General features: G+C 47.4%; 16 non-coding genes across 16 annotated transcripts; all 16 read right to left on the minus strand.

Annotated features, from left to right (window-relative positions):
• Window positions 1-348: 348 nt before the first annotated feature.
• On the minus strand, window positions 349-420 carry TRNAP-CGG (transfer RNA proline (anticodon CGG)). Its single transcript has one exon. It is a non-coding gene; the product is annotated as a tRNA-Pro (tRNA).
• A 1,785-nt stretch (window positions 421-2,205) lies between these two features.
• Window positions 2,206-2,277, minus strand: TRNAP-AGG (transfer RNA proline (anticodon AGG)). The gene has a single exon. It is a non-coding gene; the product is annotated as a tRNA-Pro (tRNA).
• A 441-nt stretch (window positions 2,278-2,718) lies between these two features.
• Window positions 2,719-2,791, minus strand: TRNAV-UAC (transfer RNA valine (anticodon UAC)). Its single transcript has one exon. It is a non-coding gene; the product is annotated as a tRNA-Val (tRNA).
• Window positions 2,792-3,175: 384 nt separating this feature from the next.
• TRNAP-CGG (transfer RNA proline (anticodon CGG)) lies at window positions 3,176-3,247 on the minus strand. Its single transcript has one exon. It is a non-coding gene; the product is annotated as a tRNA-Pro (tRNA).
• A 2,298-nt stretch (window positions 3,248-5,545) lies between these two features.
• Window positions 5,546-5,618, minus strand: TRNAV-UAC (transfer RNA valine (anticodon UAC)). The gene has a single exon. It is a non-coding gene; the product is annotated as a tRNA-Val (tRNA).
• A 384-nt stretch (window positions 5,619-6,002) lies between these two features.
• TRNAP-CGG (transfer RNA proline (anticodon CGG)) lies at window positions 6,003-6,074 on the minus strand. Its single transcript has one exon. It is a non-coding gene; the product is annotated as a tRNA-Pro (tRNA).
• Window positions 6,075-7,401: 1,327 nt separating this feature from the next.
• Window positions 7,402-7,474, minus strand: TRNAV-AAC (transfer RNA valine (anticodon AAC)). Its single transcript has one exon. It is a non-coding gene; the product is annotated as a tRNA-Val (tRNA).
• An 898-nt stretch (window positions 7,475-8,372) lies between these two features.
• TRNAV-UAC (transfer RNA valine (anticodon UAC)) lies at window positions 8,373-8,445 on the minus strand. The gene has a single exon. It is a non-coding gene; the product is annotated as a tRNA-Val (tRNA).
• Window positions 8,446-13,536: 5,091 nt separating this feature from the next.
• TRNAP-AGG (transfer RNA proline (anticodon AGG)) lies at window positions 13,537-13,608 on the minus strand. The gene has a single exon. It is a non-coding gene; the product is annotated as a tRNA-Pro (tRNA).
• Window positions 13,609-14,049: 441 nt separating this feature from the next.
• Window positions 14,050-14,122, minus strand: TRNAV-UAC (transfer RNA valine (anticodon UAC)). The gene has a single exon. It is a non-coding gene; the product is annotated as a tRNA-Val (tRNA).
• Window positions 14,123-14,507: 385 nt separating this feature from the next.
• TRNAP-CGG (transfer RNA proline (anticodon CGG)) lies at window positions 14,508-14,579 on the minus strand. Its single transcript has one exon. It is a non-coding gene; the product is annotated as a tRNA-Pro (tRNA).
• Window positions 14,580-15,916: 1,337 nt separating this feature from the next.
• TRNAG-ACC (transfer RNA glycine (anticodon ACC)) lies at window positions 15,917-15,989 on the minus strand. Its single transcript has one exon. It is a non-coding gene; the product is annotated as a tRNA-Gly (tRNA).
• An 899-nt stretch (window positions 15,990-16,888) lies between these two features.
• On the minus strand, window positions 16,889-16,961 carry TRNAV-UAC (transfer RNA valine (anticodon UAC)). Its single transcript has one exon. It is a non-coding gene; the product is annotated as a tRNA-Val (tRNA).
• Window positions 16,962-17,346: 385 nt separating this feature from the next.
• TRNAP-CGG (transfer RNA proline (anticodon CGG)) lies at window positions 17,347-17,418 on the minus strand. Its single transcript has one exon. It is a non-coding gene; the product is annotated as a tRNA-Pro (tRNA).
• Window positions 17,419-18,754: 1,336 nt separating this feature from the next.
• Window positions 18,755-18,827, minus strand: TRNAV-AAC (transfer RNA valine (anticodon AAC)). The gene has a single exon. It is a non-coding gene; the product is annotated as a tRNA-Val (tRNA).
• Window positions 18,828-19,725: 898 nt separating this feature from the next.
• Window positions 19,726-19,798, minus strand: TRNAV-UAC (transfer RNA valine (anticodon UAC)). The gene has a single exon. It is a non-coding gene; the product is annotated as a tRNA-Val (tRNA).
• Window positions 19,799-21,923: the final 2,125 nt, after the last annotated feature.

Here is a 21,923-nt window from a genome sequence, read left to right on the forward strand (position 1 = left end):
GCTGGAATGCACAGACCAAGGGCCAATGTCCATGAAGCTCAAAGTTGGACCCTCCTTACCCGATCTCTTTCTTTGGAAGAAAGGAACGAGGACCACTTTTATTCCAAAAGGCGATTTTAAAACCATACCTGAAACCACACTAGAAAAACACTTTGCATTAGTTTTCCTACACTGATGGTCCACCCCAGAAAAGCAGTTGCAAAGAAGTCCGGCACTGAAATTCTATACGCCAAAAGTGGGAAATAGCGTAGAGGGAAAGGAACTTTCTCACCATACACGGCGTCTTATAGCATTGAAAAGAAGAAATGGCCCTATATAATAAGCAGCCTAAAAATAATTCCACAGCATGGGCTCGTCCGGGATTTGAACCCGGGACCTCTCGCACCCGAAGCGAGAATCATACCCCTAGACCAACGAGCCTGATTCCCCAGTCGGCATTTTAAGCAATTTCTGATGCGTCTTTCAGAAACAAAGCAGGGCTATTTGGCTGCTCTCTCTCTATGTGAACCACACAAAGTCATGTTTTCTCTCAAGGTGTTGTTTTTTTCACTCTTGCAAGGAAGGGATCAGTCGATATCCTAGCTGCCAGAGAGCAGCAAAAAAGGCGCTGATGAGAACTGCAGGCACTTTCTGGCACTTGTACTCCTCTGCAAGTCCTGGATGGACTTCCACCCCAGATGCAAGGGAGGGCCTGCCAATTCTTGCTCCTAAGACAGAGGCATTTGATTCTTGGATTCAAACACGCTCAGTCAGCGCTCGATCAGGCTCGATCAGGCGAGATTTATATGAGTGGCTCGCAGGACTGAAACACTCACCTGGGAGCCCCAGGGTGGCTGAATTCTCAGTATGGCCATTTTTGGGCAAGTCACCTCCTTTCCTCCTGCCTCAATCTAGAATTGGCTGCAAATCACAAGATAGAGTTCAATGTCCGTGTGTACTGCCTACTCCCAGCTACCTCTCTGTCGTCCTTATGTAAATTAAAATTCGCAAGGGGGGACCAATGACAATCTGCTCCTCCCACATAACCAGGAAGCCCTGTTGAACATGTCTGCCTGTGTTGTTGCAGGGACAGTGCCTTCTCCGCCCAAAAGGTGGCAGGAGAGCCTCACAACAAAGATGGGATCAACTGCTTAATGAGAAACCAGCACGGCAGTTTGTGTGATGGAGTGCAAATTTAACGGAAGGTGTGCCTGAGGTGTCCCTTCCAGGAATACATGGAATTGTGATTGAGGGCCCAGCCTGATCGTTGGTGGATTTCTCGTCATATGTTACAGGTCCGTGCAATGATTGTGGTGTGTGGGGAATGCACTGCAAAAAACAGGACGATTTAAGGGTGTAAAAGAAACCTGTCAGAAGTGGGATTTGAACCCACGCCTCCATGAGGAGACCAGAAGTCTCAGTTGCACTGAAGATCAAGCTCTCTTGAGTCTGGCACCTTAGACCACTCAGCCATCCTGACAGCCCTGGGTGTGCACAGATCTGACTCTTCTGACTGCACCTGCCAATGTTTGCACTTACAACGTTCACAGCAATGTCACAAGTGTAAAGACCCCACAATACAACATGGCATGACAAAAAAAAAGCTAGGCCCAAGAGCGACCACTGATGGATGCGGATTACTTTGTTTCGTCTTGCAAAAGAAAAGGAAGTTTCCCACGGCTCGCTGGGTTCAAGGACCGCCTCTTCTTAAGCTTGCATTGAGATAATAAGGTTTTAGAGGGTGCACATAAAAGCAGCTCATGCACAGTGTTTCTGCCCGGTCTCGAACCGGGGACCTTTCGCATGTTAGGCGAACGTGATGACCACTACTCTACAGAAACTCACTTGCTGTGTTTTACTGTTAGAGCAAGGTTCCTCTCAAGGATTCTCTCTACTTCTATTCTGCTGTATCAGCAGCCACTCAGAAAGCGAGGAGCAAGTATGAAAACTGCAGAGATATCAGCCAACATGCTTCCAATTAGACGTATTAAAATTGACTTATGCAGGCATCGACAGACAAATATCTGATGCCTAAATGCCAGCAAGTACAGCTTGGGAAAGCATCACCTCGGACACACACAGACTAAGCATGAAGGCAGAAAAAGCATGGTGATCCATGTTTCTTATGAGGTTCAAAATATTTTGTGCAACAATGCGGCGAGTGTAATGAGAAGTGGTCAGGCATTGTGAGTTTTGAGTAGGATTCGTATGTTTACCTCTGAAAAAGGGCTCGTCCGGGATTTGAACCCGGGACCTCTCGCACCCTAAGCGAGAATCATACCCCTAGACCAACGAGCCGAGGCACACAAGAGTCGCCTTTCGCACCGGCTCCGGGGGTTATTGGCAGCGAGTTAGTGAATGCTTCACCCAAAGCAAGCAACTGCACATGCTGCTCTCTTCTGCAATATGGTTGCTGTCTTTTCCATGGCCGTCATCGAACAAGAAATGAAAATGCCTCTATCCTTCAGACATTTTGTTTGTTCTAGGTGTATGCTCTCGGTGAGGTCAATAAAACCATTTCTGCTCTCATGCCTTGCTTTCATGAAGTAGGCCCAACCTTCAGTACACAAGGACGTGCAAACAAATAGCGCAAACTATCGTCACTTCTCTTTTTGAGCTGTCACTGATGCCCCTGGAGCACAGTACGTCACGCTGGTGAGGGATAGACAGCTTCCATTATCTCAGCTTTCCTATAAGTTGAGAGAGTAAATGCAAACTGTGTGAAAAACAGAAAGCTGCTGTTTCTGCCCGGTCTCGAACCAGGGACCTTTCGCGTGTAAAGCGAACGTGATAACCACTACACTACAGAAACAGACACGCTTGCAGGAATCTTCTTGGCATGTAGTGGGCTGGAATGCACAGACCAAGGGCCAATGTCCATGAAGCTCAAAGTTGGACCCTCCTTACCCGATCTCTTTCTTTGGAAGAAAGGAACGAGGACCACTTTTATTCCAAAAGGCGATTTTAAAACCATACCTGAAACCACACTAGAAAAACACTTTGCATTAGTTTTCCTACACTGATGGTCCACCCCAGAAAAGCAGTTGCAAAGAAGTCCGGCACTGAAATTCTATACGCCAAAAGTGGGAAATAGCGTAGAGGGAAAGGAACTTTCTCACCATACACGGCGTCTTATAGCATTGAAAAGAAGAAATGGCCCTATATAATAAGCAGCCTAAAAATAATTCCACAGCATGGGCTCGTCCGGGATTTGAACCCGGGACCTCTCGCACCCGAAGCGAGAATCATACCCCTAGACCAACGAGCCTGATTCCCCAGTCGGCATTTTAAGCAATTTCTGATGCGTCTTTCAGAAACAAAGCAGGGCTATTTGGCTGCTCTCTCTCTATGTGAACCACACAAAGTCATGTTTTCTCTCAAGGTGTTGTTTTTTTCACTCTTGCAAGGAAGGGATCAGTCGATATCCTAGCTGCCAGAGAGCAGCAAAAAAGGCGCTGATGAGAACTGCAGGCACTTTCTGGCACTTGTACTCCTCTGCAAGTCCTGGATGGACTTCCACCCCAGATGCAAGGGAGGGCCTGCCAATTCTTGCTCCTAAGACAGAGGCATTTGATTCTTGGATTCAAACACGCTCAGTCAGCGCTCGATCAGGCTCGATCAGGCGAGATTTATATGAGTGGCTCGCAGGACTGAAACACTCACCTGGGAGCCCCAGGGTGGCTGAATTCTCAGTATGGCCATTTTTGGGCAAGTCACCTCCTTTCCTCCTGCCTCAATCTAGAATTGGCTGCAAATCACAAGATAGAGTTCAATGTCCGTGTGTACTGCCTACTCCCAGCTACCTCTCTGTCGTCCTTATGTAAATTAAAATTCGCAAGGGGGGACCAATGACAATCTGCTCCTCCCACATAACCAGGAAGCCCTGTTGAACATGTCTGCCTGTGTTGTTGCAGGGACAGTGCCTTCTCCGCCCAAAAGGTGGCAGGAGAGCCTCACAACAAAGATGGGATCAACTGCTTAATGAGAAACCAGCACGGCAGTTTGTGTGATGGAGTGCAAATTTAACGGAAGGTGTGCCTGAGGTGTCCCTTCCAGGAATACATGGAATTGTGATTGAGGGCCCAGCCTGATCGTTGGTGGATTTCTCGTCATATGTTACAGGTCCGTGCAATGATTGTGGTGTGTGGGGAATGCACTGCAAAAAACAGGACGATTTAAGGGTGTAAAAGAAACCTGTCAGAAGTGGGATTTGAACCCACGCCTCCATGAGGAGACCAGAAGTCTCAGTTGCACTGAAGATCAAGCTCTCTTGAGTCTGGCACCTTAGACCACTCAGCCATCCTGACAGCCCTGGGTGTGCACAGATCTGACTCTTCTGACTGCACCTGCCAATGTTTGCACTTACAACGTTCACAGCAATGTCACAAGTGTAAAGACCCCACAATACAACATGGCATGACAAAAAAAAAGCTAGGCCCAAGAGCGACCACTGATGGATGCGGATTACTTTGTTTCGTCTTGCAAAAGAAAAGGAAGTTTCCCACGGCTCGCTGGGTTCAAGGACCGCCTCTTCTTAAGCTTGCATTGAGATAATAAGGTTTTAGAGGGTGCACATAAAAGCAGCTCATGCACAGTGTTTCTGCCCGGTCTCGAACCGGGGACCTTTCGCATGTTAGGCGAACGTGATGACCACTACTCTACAGAAACTCACTTGCTGTGTTTTACTGTTAGAGCAAGGTTCCTCTCAAGGATTCTCTCTACTTCTATTCTGCTGTATCAGCAGCCACTCAGAAAGCGAGGAGCAAGTATGAAAACTGCAGAGATATCAGCCAACATGCTTCCAATTAGACGTATTAAAATTGACTTATGCAGGCATCGACAGACAAATATCTGATGCCTAAATGCCAGCAAGTACAGCTTGGGAAAGCATCACCTGGGACACACACAGACTAAGCATGAAGGCAGAAAAAGCATGGTGATCCATGTTTCTTATGAGGTTCAAAATATTTTGTGCAACAATGCGGCGAGTGTAATGAGAAATAGTCAGGCATTGTGAGCTTTGAGTAGGATTCGTATGTTTACCTCTGAAAAAGGGCTGGTCCGGGATTTGAACCCGGGACCTCTCGCACCCTAAGCGAGAATCATACCCCTAGACCAACGAGCCTAGGCACACAAGAGTCGCCTTTCGCACCGGCTCCGGGGGTTATTGGCAGTGAGTTAGTGAATGCTTCACCCAAAGCAAGCAACTGCACATGCTGCTCTCTTCTGCAATATGGTTGCTGTCTTTTCCATGGCCGTCATCGAACAAGAAATGAAAATGCCTCTATCCTTCAGACATTTTGTTTGTTCTAGGTGTATGCTCTCGGTGAGGTCAATAAAACCATTTCTGCTCTCATGCCTTGCTTTCATGAAGTAGGCCCAACCTTCAGTACACAAGGACGTGCAAACGAATAGCGCAAACTATCGTCACTTCTCTTTTTGAGCTGTCACTGATGCCCCTGGAGCACAGTACGTCACGCTGGTGAGGGATAGACAGCTTCCATTATCTCAGCTTTCCTATAAGTTGAGAGAGTAAATGCAAACTGTGTGAAAAACAGAAAGCTGCTGTTTCTGCCCGGTCTCGAACCAGGGACCTTTCGCGTGTAAAGCGAACGTGATAACCACTACACTACAGAAACAGACACGCTTGCAGGAATCTTCTTGGCATGTAGTGGGCTGGAATGCACAGACCAAGGGCCAATGTCCATGAAGCTCAAAGTTGGACCCTCCTTACCCGATCTCTTTCTTTGGAAGAAAGGAACGAGGACCACTTTTATTCCAAAAGGCGATTTTAAAACCATACCTGAAACCACACTAGAAAAACACTTTGCATTAGTTTTCCTACACTGATGGTCCACCCCAGAAAAGCAGTTGCAAAGAAGTCCGGCACGGAAATTCTATACGCCAAAAGTGGGAAATAGCGTAGAGGGAAAGGAACTTTCTCACCATACACGGCGTCTTATAGCATTGAAAAGAAGAAATGGCCCTATATAATAAGCAGCCTAAAAATAATTCCACAGCATGGGCTCGTCCGGGATTTGAACCCGGGACCTCTCGCACCCGAAGCGAGAATCATACCCCTAGACCAACGAGCCTGATTCCCCAGTCGGCATTTTAAGCAATTTCTGATGCGTCTTTCAGAAACAAAGCAGGGCTATTTGGCTGCTCTCTCTCTATGTGAACCACACAAAGTCATGTTTTCTCTCAAGGTGTTGTTTTTTTCACTCTTGCAAGGAAGGGATCAGTCGATATCCTAGCTGCCAGAGAGCAGCAAAAAAGGCGCTGATGAGAACTGCAGGCACTTTCTGGCACTTGTACTCCTCTGCAAGTCCTGGATGGACTTCCACCCCAGATGCAAGGGAGGGCCTGCCAATTCTTGCTCCTAAGACAGAGGCATTTGATTCTTGGATTCAAACACGCTCAGTCAGCGCTCAATCAGGCTCGATCAGGCGAGATTTATATGAGTGGCTCGCAGGACTGAAACACTCACCTGGGAGCCCCAGGGTGGCTGAATTCTCAGTATGGCCATTTTTGGGCAAGTCACCTCCTTTCCTCCTGCCTCAATCTAGAATTGGCTGCAAATCACAAGATAGAGTTCAATGTCCGTGTGTACTGCCTACTCCCAGCTACCTCTCTGTCGTCCTTATGTAAATTAAAATTCGCAAGGGGGGACCAATGACAATCTGCTCCTCCCACATAACCAGGAAGCCCTGTTGAACATGTCTGCCTGTGTTGTTGCAGGGACAGTGCCTTCTCCGCCCAAAAGGTGGCAGGAGAGCCTCACAACAAAGATGGGATCAACTGCTTAATGAGAAACCAGCACGGCAGTTTGTGTGATGGAGTGCAAATTTAACGGAAGGTGTGCCTGAGGTGTCCCTTCCAGGAATACATGGAATTGTGATTGAGGGCCCAGCCTGATCGTTGGTGGATTTCTCGTCATATGTTACAGGTCCGTGCAATGATTGTGGTGTGTGGGGAATGCACTGCAAAAAACAGGACGATTTAAGGGTGTAAAAGAAACCTGTCAGAAGTGGGATTTGAACCCACGCCTCCATGAGGAGACCAGAAGTCTCAGTTGCACTGAAGATCAAGCTCTCTTGAGTCTGGCACCTTAGACCACTCAGCCATCCTGACAGCCCTGGGTGTGCACAGATCTGACTCTTCTGACTGCACCTGCCAATGTTTGCACTTACAACGTTCACAGCAATGTCACAAGTGTAAAGACCCCACAATACAACATGGCATGACAAAAAAAAAGCTAGGCCCAAGAGCGACCACTGATGGATGCGGATTACTTTGTTTCGTCTTGCAAAAGAAAAGGAAGTTTCCCACGGCTCGCTGGGTTCAAGGACCGCCTCTTCTTAAGCTTGCATTGAGATAATAAGGTTTTAGAGGGTGCACATAAAAGCAGCTCATGCACAGTGTTTCTGCCCGGTCTCAAACCGGGGACCTTTCGCGTGTTAGGCGAACGTGATGACCACTACACTACAGAAACTCACTTGCTGTGTTTTACTGTTAGAGCAAGGTTCCTCTCAAGGATTCTCTCTACTTCTATTCTGCTGTATCAGCAGCCACTCAGAAAGCGAGGAGCAAGTATGAAAACTGCAGAGATATCAGCCAACATGCTTGCAATTAGACGTATTAAAATTGACTTATGCAGGCATCGACAGACAAATATCTGATGCCTAAATGCCAGCAAGTACAGCTTGGGAAAGCATCACCTGGGACACACACAGACTAAGCATGAAGGCAGAAAAAGCATGGTGATCCATGTTTCTTATGAGGTTCAAAATATTTTGTGCAACAATGCGGCGAGTGTAATGAGAAATAGTCAGGCATTGTGAGCTTTGAGTAGGATTCGTATGTTTCTCTCTGAAAAAGGGCTGGTCCGGGATTTGAACCCGGGACCTCTCGCACCCTAAGCGAGAATCATACCCCTAGACCAACGAGCCTAGGCACACAAGAGTCGCCTTTCGCACCGGCTCCGGGGGTTATTGGCAGTGAGTTAGTGAATGCTTCACCCAAAGCAAGCAACTGCACATGCTGCTCTCTTCTGCAATATGGTTGCTGTCTTTTCCATGGCCGTCATCGAACAAGAAATGAAAATGCCTCTATCCTTCAGACATTTTGTTTGTTCTAGGTGTATGCTCTCGGTGAGGTCAATAAAACCATTTCTGCTCTCATGCCTTGCTTTCATGAAGTAGGCCCAACCTTCAGTACACAAGGACGTGCAAACGAATAGCGCAAACTATCGTCACTTCTCTTTTTGAGCTGTCACTGATGCCCCTGGAGCACAGTACGTCACGCTGGTGAGGGATAGACAGCTTCCATTATCTCAGCTTTCCTATAAGTTGAGAGAGTAAATGCAAACTGTGTGAAAAACAGAAAGCTGCTGTTTCTGGCCGGTCTCGAACCAGGGACCTTTCGCGTGTAAAGCGAACGTGATAACCACTACACTACAGAAACAGACACGCTTGCAGGAATCTTCTTGGCATGTAGTGGGCTGGAATGCACAGACCAAGGGCCAATGTCCATGAAGCTCAAAGTTGGACCCTCCTTACCCGATCTCTTTCTTTGGAAGAAAGGAACGAGGACCACTTTTATTCCAAAAGGCGATTTTAAAACCATACCTGAAACCACACTAGAAAAACACTTTGCATTTAATTTTCCTACACTGATGGTCCACCCCAGAAAAGCAGTTGCAAAGAAGTCCGGCACTGAAATTCTATACGCCAAAAGTGGGAAATAGCGTAGAGGGAAAGGAACTTTCTCACCATACACGGCGTCTTATAGCATTGAAAAGAAGAAATGGCCCTATATAATAAGCAGCCTAAAAATAATTCCACAGCATGGGCTCGTCCGGGATTTGAACCCGGGACCTCTCGCACCCGAAGCGAGAATCATAACCCTAGACCAACGAGCCTGATTCCCCAGTCGGCATTTTAAGCAATTTCTTATGCGTCTTTCAGAAACAAAGTAGGGCTATTTGGCTGCTCTCTCTCTATGTGAACCACACAAAGTCATGTTTTCTCTCAAGGTGTTGTTTTTTTCACTCTTGCAAGGAAGGGATCAGTCGATAGCCTAGCTGCCAGAGAGCAGAAAAAAGGCGCTGATGAGAACTGCAGGCACTTTCTGGCACTTGTACTCCTCTGCAAGTCCTGGACACTTGCCCCATAGACTTCCACCCCAGATGCAAGGGAGGGCCTGCCAATTCTTGCTCCTAAGACAGAGGCATTTGATTCTTGGATTCAAACACGCTCACTCAGCGCTTGATCAGGCTCGATCAAGCGAGATTTATATGAGTGGCTCGCAGGACTGAAACACTCACCTGGGAGCCCCAGGGTGGCTGAATTCCCAGTATGGCCATTTTTGGGCAAGTCACCTCCTTTCCTCCTGCCTCAATCTAGAATTGGCTGCAAATCACAAGATAGAGTTCAATGTCCGTGTGTACTGCCTACTCCCAGCTACCTCTCTGTCGTCCTTATGTAAATTAAAATTCGCAAGGGGGGACCAATGACAATCTGCTCCTCCCACATAACCAGGAAGCCCTGTTGAACATGTCTGCCTGTGTTGTTGCAGGGACAGTGCCTTCTCCGCCCAAAAGGTGGCAGGAGAGCCTCACAACAAAGATGGGATCAACTGCTTGATGAGAAACCAGCACGGCAGTTTGTGTGATGGAGTGCAAATTTAACGGAAGGTGTGCCTGAGGTGTCCCTTCCAGGAATACATGGAATTGTGATTGAGGGCCCAGCCTGATCGTGGGTGGATTTCTCATCATATGTTACAGGTCCGTGCAAAGATTGTGGTGTGTGGGGAATGCACTGCAAAAAACAGGACGATTTAAGGGTGTAAAAGAAGCCTGTCAGAAGTGGGATTTGAACCCACGCCTCCATGAGGAGACCAGAAGTCTCAGTTGCACTGAAGATCAAGCTCTCTTGCATCTGGCGCCTTAGACCACTCGGCTATCCTGACAGCCCTGGGTGTGCACAGATCTGACTCTTCTGACTGCACCTGCCAATGTTTGCACTTACAACGTTCACAGCAATGTCACAAGTGTAAAGACCCCACAATGCAACATGGCATGACAAAAGAAAAGCTAGGCACAAGAGCGACCACTGATGGATGCGGATTACTTTGTTTCGTCTTGCAAAAGTAAAGGAAGTTTCCCACGGCTCGCTGGGTTCAAGGACCGCCTCTTCTTAAGCTTGCATTGAGATAATAAGGTTTTAGAGGGTGCACATAAAAGCAGCTCATGCACAGTGTTTCTGCCCGGTCTCGAACCTGGGACCTTTCGCGTGTTAGGCGAACGTGATGACCACTACACTACAGAAACTCACTTGCTGTGTTTTACTGTTAGAGCAAGGTTCCTCTCAAGGATTTTCTCTACTTCTATTCTGCTGTATCAGCAGCCACTCAGAAAGCGAGGAGCAAGTGTGAAAACTGCAGAGATATCAGCCAACATGCTTGCAATTAGACGTATTAAAAATTGACTTATGCATGCATCGACAGACAAATATCTGATGCCTAAATGCCAGCAAGTACAGCTTGGGAAAGCATCACCTGGGACACACACAGACTAAGCATGAAGGCAGAAAAAGCATGGTGATCCATGTTTCTTATGAGGTTCAAAATATTTTGTGCAACAATGCGGCGAGTGTAATGAGAAATAGTCAGGCATTGTGAGCTTTGAGTAGGATCCGTATGTTTACCTCTGAAAAAGGGCTGGTCCGGGATTTGAACCCGGGACCTCTCGCACCCTAAGCGAGAATCATACCCCTAGACCAACGAGCCTAGGCACACAAGAGTCGCCTTTCGCACCGGCTCCGGGGGTTATTGGCAGTGAGTTAGTGAATGCTTCACCCAAAGCAAGCAACTGCACATGCTGCTCTCTTCTGCAATATGGTTGCTGTCTTTTCCATGGCCGTCATCGAACAAGAAATGAAAATGCCTCTATCCTTCAGACATTTTGTTTGTTCTAGGTGTATGCTCTCGGTGAGGTCAATAAAACCATTTCTGCTCTCATGCCTTGCTTTCATGAAGTAGGCCCAACCTTCAGTACACAAGGACGTGCAAACGAATAGCGCAAACTATCGTCACTTCTCTTTTTGAGCTGTCACTGATGCCCCTGGAGCACAGTACGTCACGCTGGTGAGGGATAGACAGCTTCCATTATCTCAGCTTTCCTATAAGTTGAGAGAGTAAATGCAAACTGTGTGAAAAACAGAAAGCTGCTGTTTCTGGCCGGTCTCGAACCAGGGACCTTTCGCGTGTAAAGCAAACGTGATAACCACTACACTACAGAAACAGACACGCTTGCAGGAATCTTCTTGGCATGTAGTGGGCTGGAATGCACAGACCAAGGGCCAATGTCCATGAAGCTCAAAGTTGGACCCTCCTTACCCGATCTCTTTCTTTGGAAGAAAGGAACGAGGACCACTTTTATTCCAAAAGGCGATTTTAAAACCATACCTGAAACCACACTAGAAAAACACTTTGCATTTAATTTTCCTACACTGATGGTCCACCCCAGAAAAGCAGTTGCAAAGAAGTCCGGCACTGAAATTCTATACGCCAAAAGTGGGAAATAGCGTAGAGGGAAAGGAACTTTCTCACCATACACGGCGTCTTATAGCATTGAAAAGAAGAAATGGCCCTATATAATAAGCAGCCTAAAAATAATTCCACAGCATGGGCTCGTCCGGGATTTGAACCCGGGACTTCTCGCACCCGAAGCGAGAATCATAACCCTAGACCAACGAGCCTGATTCCCCAGTCGGCATTTTAAGCAATTTCTTATGCGTCTTTCAGAAACAAAGTAGGGCTATTTGGCTGCTCTCTCTCTATGTGAACCACACAAAGTCATGTTTTCTCTCAAGGTGTTGTTTTTTTCACTCTTGCAAGGAAGGGATCAGTCGATAGCCTAGCTGCCAGAGAGCAGAAAAAAGGCACTGATGAGAACTGCAGGCACTTTCTGGCACTTGTACTCCTCTGCAAGTCCTGGACACTTGCCCCATAGACTTCCACCCCAGATGCAAGGGAGGGCCTGCCAATTCTTGCTCCTAAGACAGAGGCATTTGATTCTTGGATTCAAACACGCTCACTCAGCGCTCGATCAGGCTCGATCAAGCGAGATTTATATGAGTGGCTCGCAGGACTGAAACACTCACCTGGGAGCCCCAGGGTGGCTGAATTCCCAGTATGGCCATTTTGGGCAAGTCACCTCCTTTCCTCCTGCCTCAATCTAGAATTGGCTGCAAATCACAAGATAGAGTTCAATGTCCGTGTGTACTGCCTACTCCCAGCTACCTCTCTGTCGTCCTTATGTAAATTAAAATTCGCAAGGGGGGACCAATGACAATCTGCTCCTCCCACATAACCAGGAAGCCCTGTTGAACATGTCTGCCTGTGTTGTTGCAGGGACAGTGCCTTCTCCGCCCAAAAGGTGGCAGGAGAGCCTCACAACAAAGATGGGATCAACTGCTTGATGAGAAACCAGCACGGCAGTTTGTGTGATGGAGTGCAAATTTAACGGAAGGTGTGCCTGAGGTGTCCCTTCCAGGAATACATGGAATTGTGATTGAGGGCCCAGCCTGATCGTGGGTGGATTTCTCATCATATGTTACAGGTCCGTGCAAAGATTGTGGTGTGTGGGGAATGCACTGCAAAAAACAGGACGATTTAAGGGTGTAAAAGAAGCCTGTCAGAAGTGGGATTTGAACCCACGCCTCCATGAGGAGACCAGAAGTCTCAGTTGCACTGAAGATCAAGCTCTCTTGCATCTGGCGCCTTAGACCACTCGGCTATCCTGACAGCCCTGGGTGTGCACAGATCTGACTCTTCTGACTGCACCTGCCAATGTTTGCACTTACAACGTTCACAGCAATGTCACAAGTGTAAAGACCCCACAATGCAACATGGCATGACAAAAAAAAAGCTAGGCACAAGAGCGACCACTGATGGATGCGGATTACTTTGTTTCGTCTTGCAAAAGTAAAGGAAGTTTCCCACGGCTCGCTGGGTTCAAGGACCGCCTCTTCTTAAGCTTGCATTGAGATAATAAGGTTTTAGAGGGTGCACATAAAAGCAGCTCATGCACAGTGTTTCTGCCCGGTCTCGAACCTGGGACCTTTCGCGTGTTAGGCGAACGTGATGACCACTACACTACAGAAACTCACTTGCTGTGTTTTACTGTTAGAGCAAGGTTCCTCTCAAGGATTCTCTCTACTTCTATTCTGCTGTATCAGCAGCCACTCAGAAAGCGAGGAGCAAGTGTGAAAACTGCAGAGATATCAGCCAACATGCTTGCAATTAGACGTATTAAAAATTGACTTATGCATGCATCGACAGACAAATATCTGATGCCTAAATGCCAGCAAGTACAGCTTGGGAATGCATCACCTGGGACACACACAGACTAAGCATGAAGGCAGAAAAAGAATGGTGATCCATGTTTCTTATGAGGTTCAAAATATTTTGTGCAACAATGCGGGGAGTGTAATGAGAAATAGTCAGGCATTGTGAGTTGTGAGTAGGATTCGTATGTTTACCTCTGAAAAAGGGCTCGTCCGGGATTTGAACCCGGGACCTCTCACACCCTAAGCGAGAATCATACCCCTAGACCAACGAGCCGAGGCACACAAGAGTCGCCTTTCGCACCGGCTCCGGGGGTTATTGGCAGCGAGTTAGTGAATGCTTCACCCAAAGCAAGCAACTGCACATGCTGCTCTCTTCTGCAATATGGTTGCTGTCTTTTCCATGGCCGTCATCGAACAAGAAATGAAAATGCCTCTATCCTTCAGACATTTTGTTTGTTCTAGGTGTATGCTCTCGGTGAGGTCAATAAAACCATTTCTGCTCTCATGCCTTGCTTTCATGAAGTAGGCCCAACCTTCAGTACACAAGGACGTGCAAACGAATAGCGCAAACTATCGTCACTTCTCTTTTTGAGCTGTCACTGATGCCCCTGGAGCACAGTACGTCACGCTGGTGAGGGATAGACAGCTTCCATTATCTCAGCTTTCCTATAAGTTGAGAGAGTAAATGCAAACTGTGTGAAAAACAGAAAGCTGCTGTTTCTGCCCGGTCTCGAACCAGGGACCTTTCGCGTGTAAAGCGAACGTGATAACCACTACACTACAGAAACAGACACGCTTGCAGCAATCTTCTTGGCATGTAGTGGGCTGGAATGAACAGACCAAGGGCCAATGTCCATGAAGCTCAAAGTTGGACCCTCCTTACCCGATCTCTTTCTTTGGAAGAAAGGAACGAGGACCACTTTTATTCCAAAAGGCGATTTTAAAACCATACCTGAAACCACACTAGAAAAACACTTTGCATTTAATTTTCCTACACTGAGGGTCCACCCCAGAAAAGCAGTTGCAAAGAAGTCCGGCACTGAAATTCTATACGCCAAAAGTGGGAAATAGCGTAGAGGGAAAGGAACTTTCTCACCATACACGGCGTCTGATAGCATTGAAAAGAAGAAATGGCCCTATATAATAAGCAGCCTAAAAATAATTCCACAGCATGGGCTCGTCCGGGATTTGAACCCGGGACCTCTCGCACCCGAAGCGAGAATCATACCCCTAGACCAACGAGCCTGATTCCCCAGTTGCCATTTTAAGCAATTTCTGATGCGTCTTTCAGAAACAAAGCAGGGCTATTTGGCTGCTCTCTCTCTATGTGAACCACACAAAGTCATGTTTTCTCTCAAGGTGTTGTTTTTTTCACTCTTGCAAGGAAGGGATCAGTCGATAGCCTAGCTGCCAGAGAGCAGAAAAAAGGCGCTGATGAGAACTGCAGGCACTTTCTGGCACTTGTACTCCTCTGCAAGTCCTGGACACTTGCCCCATAGACTTCCACCCCAGATGCAAGGGAGGGCCTGCCAATTCTTGCTCCTAAGACAGAGGCATTTGATTCTTGGATTCAAACACGCTCACTCAGCGCTCGATCAGGCTCGATCAAGCGAGATTTATATGAGTGGCTCGCAGGACTGAAACACTCACCTGGGAGCCCCAGGGTGGCTGAATTCCCAGTATGGCCATTTTTGGGCAAGTCACCTCCTTTCCTCCTGCCTCAATCTAGAATTGGCTGCAAATCACAAGATAGAGTTCAATGTCCGTGTGTACTGCCTACTCCCAGCTACCTCTCTGTCGTCCTTATGTAAATTAAAATTCGCAAGGGGGGACCAATGACAATCTGCTCCTCCCACATAACCAGGAAGCCCTGTTGAACATGTCTGCCTGTGTTGTTGCAGGGACAGTGCCTTCTCCGCCCAAAAGGTGGCAGGAGAGCCTCACAACAAAGATGGGATCAACTGCTTGATGAGAAACCAGCACGGCAGTTTGTGTGATGGAGTGCAAATTTAACGGAAGGTGTGCCTGAGGTGTCCCTTCCAGGAATACATGGAATTGTGATTGAGGGCCCAGCCTGATCGTGGGTGGATTTCTCATCATATGTTACAGGTCCGTGCAAAGATTGTGGTGTGTGGGGAATGCACTGCAAAAAACAGGACGATTTAAGGGTGTAAAAGAAGCCTGTCAGAAGTGGGATTTGAACCCACGCCTCCATGAGGAGACCAGAAGTCTCAGTTGCACTGAAGATCAAGCTCTCTTGCATCTGGCGCCTTAGACCACTCGGCTATCCTGACAGCCCTGGGTGTGCACAGATCTGACTCTTCTGACTGCACCTGCCAATGTTTGCACTTACAACGTTCACAGCAATGTCACAAGTGTAAAGACCCCACAATGCAACATGGCATGACAAAAGAAAAGCTAGGCACAAGAGCGACCACTGATGGATGCGGATTACTTTGTTTCGTCTTGCAAAAGTAAAGGAAGTTTCCCACGGCTCGCTGGGTTCAAGGACCGCCTCTTCTTAAGCTTGCATTGAGATAATAAGGTTTTAGAGGGTGCACATAAAAGCAGCTCATGCACAGTGTTTCTGCCCGGTCTCGAACCTGGGACCTTTCGCGTGGTAGGCGAACGTGATGACCACTACACTACAGAAACTCACTTGCTGTGTTTTACTGTTAGAGCAAGGTTCCTCTCAAGGATTTTCTCTACTTCTATTCTGCTGTATCAGCAGCCACTCAGAAAGCGAGGAGCAAGTGTGAAAACTGCAGAGATATCAGCCAACATGCTTGCAATTAGACGTATTAAAAATTGACTTATGCATGCATCGACAGACAAATATCTGATGCCTAAATGCCAGCAAGTACAGCTTGGGAAAGCATCACCTGGGACACACACAGACTAAGCATGAAGGCAGAAAAAGCATGGTGATCCATGTTTCTTATGAGGTTCAAAATATTTTGTGCAACAATGCGGGGAGTGTAATGAGAAATAGTCAGGCATTGTGAGTTGTGAGTAGGATTCGTATGTTTACCTCTGAAAAAGAGCTCGTCCGGGATTTGAACCCGGGACCTCTCACACCCTAAGCGAGAATCATACCCCTAGACCAACGAGCCGAGGCACACAAGAGTCGCCTTTCGCACCGGCTCCGGGGGTTATTGGCAGCGAGTTAGTGAATGCTTCACCCAAAGCAAGCAACTGCACATGCTGCTCTCTTCTGCAATATGGTTGCTGTCTTTTCCATGGCCGTCATCTAACAAGAAATGAAAATGCCTCTATCCTTCAGACATTTTGTTTGTTCTAGGTGTATGCTCTCGGTGAGGTCAATAAAACCATTTCTGCTCTCATGCCTTGCTTTCATGAAGTAGGCCCAACCTTCAGTACACAAGGACGTGCAAACGAATAGCGCAAACTATCGTCACTTCTCTTTTTGAGCTGTCACTGATGCCCCTGGAGCACAGTACGTCACGCTGGTGAGGGATAGACAGCTTCCATTATCTCAGCTTTCCTATAAGTTGAGAGAGTAAATGCAAACTGTGTGAAAAACAGAAAGCTGCTGTTTCTGCCCGGTCTCGAACCAGGGACCTTTCGCGTGTAAAGCGAACGTGATAACCACTACACTACAGAAACAGACACGCTTGCAGGAATCTTCTTGGCATGTAGTGGGCTGGAATGAACAGACCAAGGGCCAATGTCCATGAAGCTCAAAGTTGGACCCTCCTTACCCGATCTCTTTCTTTGGAAGAAAGGAACGAGGACCACTTTTATTCCAAAAGGCGATTTTAAAACCATACCTGAAACCACACTAGAAAAACACTTTGCATTTAATTTTCCTACACTGATGGTCCACCCCAGAAAAGCAGTTGCAAAGAAGTCCGGCACTGAAATTCTATACGCCAAAAGTGGGAAATAGCGTAGAGGGAAAGGAACTTTCTCACCATACACGGCGTCTTATAGCATTGAAAAGAAGAAATGGCCCTATATAATAAGCAGCCTAAAAATAATTCCACAGCATGGGCTCGTCCGGGATTTGAACCCGGGACCTCTCGCACCCGAAGCGAGAATCATACCCCTAGACCAACGAGCCTGATTCCCCAGTCGGCATTTTAAGCAATTTCTGATGCGTCTTTCAGAAACAAAGCAGGGCTATTTGGCTGCTCTCTCTCTATGTGAACCACACAAAGTCATGTTTTCTCTCAAGGTGTTGTTTTTTTCACTCTTGCAAGGAAGGGATCAGTCGATATCCTAGCTGCCAGAGAGCAGAAAAAAGGCGCTGATGAGAACTGCAGGCACTTTCTGGCACTTGTACTCCTCTGCAAGTCCTGGACACTTGCCCCATGGACTTCCACCCCAGATGCAAGGGAGGGCCTGCCAATTCTTGCTCCTAAGACAGAGGCATTTGATTCTTGGATTCAAACACGCTCAGTCAGCGCTCGATCAGGCTCGATCAGGCGAGATTTATATGAGTGGCTCGCAGGACTGAAACACTCACCTGGGAGCCCCAGGGTGGCTGAATTCTCAGTATGGCCATTTTTGGGCAAGTCACCTCCTTTCCTCCTGCCTCAATCTAGAATTGGCTGCAAATCACAAGATAGAGTTCAATGTCCGTGTGTACTGCCTACTCCCAGCTACCTCTCTGTCGTCCTTATGTAAATTAAAATTCGCAAGGGGGGACCAATGACAATCTGCTCCTCCCACATAACCAGGAAGCCCTGTTGAACATGTCTGCCTGTGTTGTTGCAGGGACAGTGCCTTCTCCGCCCAAAAGGTGGTAGGAGAGCCTCACAACAAAGATGGGATCAACTGCTTAATGAGAAACCAGCACGGCAGTTTGTGTGATGGAGTGCAAATTTACGGAAGGTGTGCCTGAGGTGTCCCTTCCAGGAATACATGGAATTGTGATTGAGGGCCCAGCCTGATCGTTGGTGGATTTCTCGTCATATGTTACAGGTCCGTGCAATGATTGTGGTGTGTGGGGAATGCACTGCAAAAAACAGGACGATTTAAGGGTGTAAAAGAAACCTGTCAGAAGTGGGATTTGAACCCACGCCTCCATGAGGAGACCAGAAGTCTCAGTTGCACTGAAGATCAAGCTCTCTTGAGTCTGGCACCTTAGACCACTCAGCCATCCTGACAGCCCTGGGTGTGCACAGATCTGACTCTTCTGACTGCACCTGCCAATGTTTGCACTTACAACGTTCACAGCAATGTCACAAGTGTAAAGACCCCACAATACAACATGGCATGACAAAAAAAAAGCTAGGCCCAAGAGCGACCACTGATGGATGCGGATTACTTTGTTTCGTCTTGCAAAAGAAAAGGAAGTTTCCCACGGCTCGCTGGGTTCAAGGACCGCCTCTTCTTAAGCTTGCATTGAGATAATAAGGTTTTAGAGGGTGCACATAAAAGCAGCTCATGCACAGTGTTTCTGCCCGGTCTCGAACCGGGGACCTTTCGCGTGTTAGGCGAACGTGATGACCACTACACTACAGAAACTCACTTGCTGTGTTTTACTGTTAGAGCAAGGTTCCTCTCAAGGATTCTCTCTACTTCTATTCTGCTGTATCAGCAGCCACTCAGAAAGCGAGGAGCAAGTATGAAAACTGCAGAGATATCAGCCAACATGCTTGCAATTAGACGTATTAAAATTGACTTATGCAGGCATCGACAGACAAATATCTGATGCCTAAATGCCAGCAAGTACAGCTTGGGAAAGCATCACCTGGGACACACACAGACTAAGCATGAAGGCAGAAAAAGCATGGTGATCCATGTTTCTTATGAGGTTCAAAATATTTTGTGCAACAATGCGGCGAGTGTAATGAGAAATAGTCAGGCATTGTGAGCTTTGAGTAGGATTCGTATGTTTACCTCTGAAAAAGGGCTGGTCCGGGATTTGAACCCGGGACCTCTCGCACCCTAAGCGAGAATCATACCCCTAGACCAACGAGCCTAGGCACACAAGAGTCGCCTTTCGCACCGGCTCCGGGGGTTATTGGCAGTGAGTTAGTGAATGCTTCACCCAAAGCAAGCAACTGCACATGCTGCTCTCTTCTGCAATATGGTTGCTGTCTTTTCCATGGCCGTCATCGAACAAGAAATGAAAATGCCTCTATCCTTCAGACATTTTGTTTGTTCTAGGTGTATGCTCTCGGTGAGGTCAATAAAACCATTTCTGCTCTCATGCCTTGCTTTCATGAAGTAGGCCCAACCTTCAGTACACAAGGACGTGCAAACGAATAGCGCAAACTATCGTCACTTCTCTTTTTGAGCTGTCACTGATGCCCCTGGAGCACAGTACGTCACGCTGGTGAGGGATAGACAGCTTCCATTATCTCAGCTTTCCTATAAGTTGAGAGAGTAAATGCAAACTGTGTGAAAAACAGAAAGCTGCTGTTTCTGGCCGGTCTCGAACCAGGGACCTTTCGCGTGTAAAGCGAACGTGATAACCACTACACTACAGAAACAGACACGCTTGCAGGAATCTTCTTGGCATGTAGTGGGCTGGAATGCACAGACCAAGGGCCAATGTCCATGAAGCTCAAAGTTGGACCCTCCTTACCCGATCTCTTTCTTTGGAAGAAAGGAACGAGGACCACTTTTATTCCAAAAGGCGATTTTAAAACCATACCTGAAACCACACTAGAAAAACACTTTGCATTTAATTTTCCTACACTGATGGTCCACCCCAGAAAAGCAGTTGCAAAGAAGACCGGCACTGAAATTCTATACGCCAAAAGTGGGAAATAGCGTAGAGGGAAAGGAACTTTCTCACCATACACGGCGTCTTATAGCATTGAAAAGAAGAAATGGCCCTATATAATAAGCAGCCTAAAAATAATTCCACAGCATGGGCTCGTCCGGGATTTGAACCCGGGACCTCTCGCACCCGAAGCGAGAATCATAACCCTAGACCAACGAGCCTGATTCCCCAGTCGGCATTTTAAGCAATTTCTTATGCGTCTTTCAGAAACAAAGTAGGGCTATTTGGCTGCTCTCTCTCTATGTGAACCACACAAAGTCATGTTTTCTCTCAAGGTGTTGTTTTTTTCACTCTTGCAAGGAAGGGATCAGTCGATAGCCTAGCTGCCAGAGAGCAGAAAAAAGGCGCTGATGAGAACTGCAGGCACTTTCTGGCACTTGTACTCCTCTGCAAGTCCTGGACACTTGCCCCATAGACTTCCACCCCAGATGCAAGGGAGGGCCTGCCAATTCTTGCTCCTAAGACAGAGGCATTTGATTCTTGGATTCAAACACGCTCACTCAGCGCTCGATCAGGCTCGATCAAGCGAGATTTATATGAGTGGCTCGCAGGACTGAAACACTCACCTGGGAGCCCCAGGGTGGCTGAATTCCCAGTATGGCCATTTTTGGGCAAGTCACCTCCTTTCCTCCTGCCTCAATCTAGAATTGGCTGCAAATCACAAGATAGAGTTCAATGTCCGTGTGTACTGCCTACTCCCAGCTACCTCTCTGTCGTCCTTATGTAAATTAAAATTCGCAAGGGGGGACCAATGACAATCTGCTCCTCCCACATAACCAGGAAGCCCTGTTGAACATGTCTGCCTGTGTTGTTGCAGGGACAGTGCCTTCTCCGCCCAAAAGGTGGCAGGAGAGCCTCACAACAAAGATGGGATCAACTGCTTGATGAGAAACCAGCACGGCAGTTTGTGTGATGGAGTGCAAATTTAACGGAAGGTGTGCCTGAGGTGTCCCTTCCAGGAATACATGGAATTGTGATTGAGGGCCCAGCCTGATCGTGGGTGGATTTCTCATCATATGTTACAGGTCCGTGCAAAGATTGTGGTGTGTGGGGAATGCACTGCAAAAAACAGGACGATTTAAGGGTGTAAAAGAAGCCTGTCAGAAGTGGGATTTGAACCCACGCCTCCATGAGGAGACCAGAAGTCTCAGTTGCACTGAAGATCAAGCTCTCTTGCATCTGGCGCCTTAGACCACTCGGCTATCCTGACAGCCCTGGGTGTGCACAGATCTGACTCTTCTGACTGCACCTGCCAATGTTTGCACTTACAACGTTCACAGCAATGTCACAAGTGTAAAGACCCCACAATGCAACATGGCATGACAAAAGAAAAGCTAGGCACAAGAGCGACCACTGATGGATGCGGATTACTTTGTTTCGTCTTGCAAAAGTAAAGGAAGTTTCCCACGGCTCGCTGGGTTCAAGGACCGCCTCTTCTTAAGCTTGCATTGAGATAATAAGGTTTTAGAGGGTGCACATAAAAGCAGCTCATGCACAGTGTTTCTGCCCGGTCTCGAACCTGGGACCTTTCGCGTGTTAGGCGAACGTGATGACCACTACACTACAGAAACTCACTTGCTGTGTTTTACTGTTAGAGCAAGGTTCCTCTCAAGGATTTTCTCTACTTCTATTCTGCTGTATCAGCAGCCACTCAGAAAGCGAGGAGCAAGTGTGAAAACTGCAGAGATATCAGCCAACATGCTTGCAATTAGACGTATTAAAAATTGACTTATGCATGCATCGACAGACAAATATCTGATGCCTAAATGCCAGCAAGTACAGCTTGGGAAAGCATCACCTGGGACACACACAGACTAAGCATGAAGGCA

Source organism: Triturus cristatus, chromosome 10 (genome assembly GCF_964204655.1).
Source record: "Triturus cristatus chromosome 10, aTriCri1.1, whole genome shotgun sequence".
Lineage (NCBI taxonomy): Eukaryota > Metazoa > Chordata > Amphibia > Caudata > Salamandridae > Triturus > Triturus cristatus.